The sequence below is a fragment of the Cricetulus griseus genome, chromosome 7, assembly GCF_003668045.3.
Source record: "Cricetulus griseus strain 17A/GY chromosome 7, alternate assembly CriGri-PICRH-1.0, whole genome shotgun sequence".
NCBI lineage: Eukaryota > Metazoa > Chordata > Mammalia > Rodentia > Cricetidae > Cricetulus > Cricetulus griseus.
In genome coordinates, this window is record NC_048600.1 from 18,680,435 (window position 1) to 18,684,733 (window position 4,299).

Here is a 4,299-nt window from a genome sequence, read left to right on the forward strand (position 1 = left end):
CTGACACCAAGGAACTATGAGGCCACTGCCCCATGTGGCCCATGTTGTCTGGTATGACTTCTTCTATAACTAGAAAACTTTTCAGGCTTCCTCTGCCCTTCTCAGAGACACCTGAGACCTGGGGACTGTGCACTACAGATCCCATCCTAGCAGGATCCAAGCCACCCAAAGACTGCTAACATCCTAGTCCCTTTCTCCTCCCAAGGGACTACATATGTGTGGGCCTGTCTCCAGCCCACCTTCCTGTTTCCTGCTCAGAGCCACCTGAGGCCTGGAGACTGCACACTGTGGATCCCATCCAGGTGGGGTCCAGCCCACCCAGAGACTGCCAAGGCCCCAGTACCAGTCCCGCCTCCATCAACAGGAAGAGGAGAGCCATCAGAGTACTGGACATGTTTGCACCCACCGGAAGGAAACCTTGGTCCAGTACCCACCAGGAAAGGAAGAGACTCATTCTACACCCACCAGAAGAAAGGAGGGGGAGAAGATAATATAAAAACATATTCAGCAGGCCCCAGGATCTGCAGGCAGACTGAATCAGTCCCTGAGGACCAGGGGATCCTGACTCTGCTGAGATCGCTAGGCTATTCCAGCCCCCACATAGTGCAGAAGGGAGCTGCTTCAGCCCCTGCCTTGGGCCCAACTTCCATCTGCCCACCCTGGCAAACCCTGCCCTGGGATCTTCGACAGTATGACTCAACCCCTGAGGACCAAGCAACCCAGAGTCTGCTGATATCTCTGCTGCAGTGCTGCTCTCACCCATGTGGAGAGCGAGTGCCTCAGACCTGCCTGCACCCAACTTGAAACCCATCAGAGTATCAAAGTCAATTGTACACACCTGAAGAGAACACCAGACCCATACACACCAGGAAAGGAAGTGACACCAACTGTACCCACTGGAAGAAGAGATGGGAAGACGACAATATAAGAACACAGCCAACAACAGGAAAACCAATTATGACACCACCAGAGTCTAGGGACTCTACACCAGCAAGGCATGAACATCCCAACACAAAAGAAGCATAAGAGAGCAACCTTAAAAACATCTTCATGCAGATGATAGAGAACCTAAGAGAGGAAATCAGAAAATCCTTGAGAGAAATGGAAGAAAAGACAAACCAAAAGATGCAAGAAATCAAGAAAAGCCAAAAAAAACAAAAACAAAAAAAAAAAAGAAAATACAATTAAACAGCTGAAGGAAACAGTTCAGGACCTGAAAACTGAATTAGAGACAATAAAGAAAACACAAAATGAGGGAATAATGGAAGTGGAAAAGCTGAGTAAACAATCAGGAACCACAGATGCAAGCGTAACCAACAGAATACAAGAGATGGAAGACAGAATCTCAGACGCTGAAGACAAACTAGAGGAAATAAACTTGTCAAGCAAAGAAAATATGAAGTCTAACAAATCCATAACACAAAACATCCAGGAAATATGGGACACCATGAAAAGACCAAACCTAAGGATAGTAAGTATAGAAGAAGGTGAAGAAACTCAACTCAAAGGTGCAGAAAACATATTCAACAAAATCATAGAAGAAAACTTTCTCAACCTAAAGAAAGACATGCCAATGAAAGTACAAGAAGCCTACAGAATGCTAAATAGAGTGGACCACAAAGAAAGTCCCCTCGTCACATAATAATTAAAACACCAAGTGTACAGAATAAAGAAAAAATATTAAGAGCAGCAAGGGGAAAAGGCCAAGTAACATATAAAGGCAAACCTATCAGAATTACACCAGACTTCTCCATGGAAACTCTGAAAGCTAGAAGGACCTGGATAGATATTCTACCAACTCTGAGAGAACATGGATGCCAGCACAGACTACTATACCCAGCAAAGCTTTCAATCACTATAAATGGGAAAAAAAAGATATTCCATGACAAAACCAGATTTAAACAATATGTAACCACTAATCCAGCCCTACAGAAAGTACTGGAAGGAAAACTCCAACCTAAGGAAATTAACTACACTCGAATGAACATAGGCAATAGACAATCCCACTCTACAAAAACACAAAATAAAAGGCAGGATAAATCCACATACAATACCAGTACCAACAACAAACCAAAAACAAACAAGAATAAACACTCAATGGACCTTAATTTCTCTCAATATTAATGGTCTTAACTCACCTATTAAAAGACACAGCTAACAGACTGGATATGAAGACAGAATCCATCCTTCTGCTGCCTACAAGAAACACATCTTGAATTCAAAGACAGGCATTACCTCAGAGTAAAGGGTTGGGATAAGATACTCCAATCAAATGGACCCAAAAAACAAGCTGGGGTAGCTATCCTAGTATCTAACAAGATAGACTTCAAACTGACATCAATCAAAAGAGATGAAGATGGTCATTTCATATTCATCACAGGAAAAATCCATCAGGAAGAATTCTCAATTCTAAACATCTATGCCCCAAATACAAAGGCACCAACATTCGTAAAAGAAACATTATTAAAACTCAAATCACAAATAAGGCCTCACACAGTTATAGTGGGAGACTTCAACACCCCACTCTCACTACTGGACAGGAACACCAGACAGAAACTTAACAAAGAGACAAAGGAACTAACAAGTTATGACCCAATTGGGATTAACAGACATTTAAAGAACTTTCTATCCAAACACAAAAGAATATACCTTCTTTTCAGCATCACATGGAACCTTCTCAAAAATCGACCACATTCTCGACAACATAGCAAACCTCAACAGGTACAAAAAAATTGAAAAAATCCCCTGTGTTTTATCAGACCACCATGCTTTAAAGTTAGAAATCAAAAACAAATCAAAGTGCAAAAAACCTACCAACTCATGGAAATTGAACAACACGAAATTGCAACATTCCTGGGTCAAGGAAGAAATAAAGAAATTTAAGACTTCCTAGAATTCAATGAAAATGTTGACACAACATACCCAAACCTATGGGACACTTTGAAAGCAGTACTAAGAAGAAAGTTCATAGCTCTAAGTGCTCACATGAAGAAACTAGAGAATAGCCACACCAGAGATTTGACGTCACAGCTGAAAGCTCTAGAAAAATGGAAGCAAATTCACCCCCAGAGAGACCAGGATGCCAGCCCAGACTACTATACTCACCAAAGCTCTCAATCACTATTGATGGAGAAAACAAGATATTCCATGAAAAAAAAACAGATTTAAACACAAGATTTAAACAATACATATCCACTAATCAAGCCCTACAGAAAGTTCTGGATGGAAAACTCCAACCCAAAGAAGTTAAAGACAACCAGAAAAACATAAGCTATAGATAATCCACATTACCAAGAGCCAAAAGAAAAAAGAGGTGGAAATCCACACACAATTCCAAAAACAACAACAAATCCAAAACAAAAAGAATGAACAATCAATGGTTATTAATGTCCCTAAAGACTAATGGTCTTAACTCACCTATAAAAAGACTCGAACTAACAGAATGGATACGAAGGCAGAATCCATCCTTCTACTGCATACAAGAAACATAGCTCAACTTCAAAGACAGACAATAGCTCAGATTTAAGAGTTGGGAAAATATTTTCCAATCAAATGGATCCAAGAAACAAGCAGGGGTAGCAATCCTAATATCTAACAAATTAAACTTTAAACTAAAATCAATCAAAAGAGATGGTGGTCATTTCATACTCACCACATGAGAAATCCATCAAGATGAAGTCTCAATTCTGAACCTCTATGTCCCAAATACAAAAACATCCACATTCATAAAAGAAATATTACTAAAACTCAAATCACACATAAAACCTCTAACACTTATAATGGGAGACTTCAACACCTCACTCTCACCACTGGACAGGACCACCAGACAGAAACTTAACAAAGAAACAAAGGAAATAACAGAAGTTACAATCAAATTGTGTTTAACAGACATCTATAGAACATTCAATCCAAACACCAAACAATATATCTTCTTCTCAGTGCCATATGGAACCTTATCTAAAATCAACCACATACTTGGCAACATAGCAAACCTCAACAGGTACACAAAAATTAAAATAACCCCCTGTATCTTATCAGATCACCATGCTTTAAAGTTAGAATTCAAGAACAACACAAATTGCAGAACACCTACAAACTCATGGAAATTGATTAATGGGCAATTGCACCACCCCTGGGTGAAGAGAGAAATAAAAAAAAGAAATTAAAGACTTCCTAGAATTCAATGAGAATGAAGACACAACATACCCAAACTTATGGGACATTTTGAAAACAATGCTAAGAGGAAAGTTCATAGCACTAAGGGCCCACATGAAGAAACTGGAGAATAGTCACACTAGA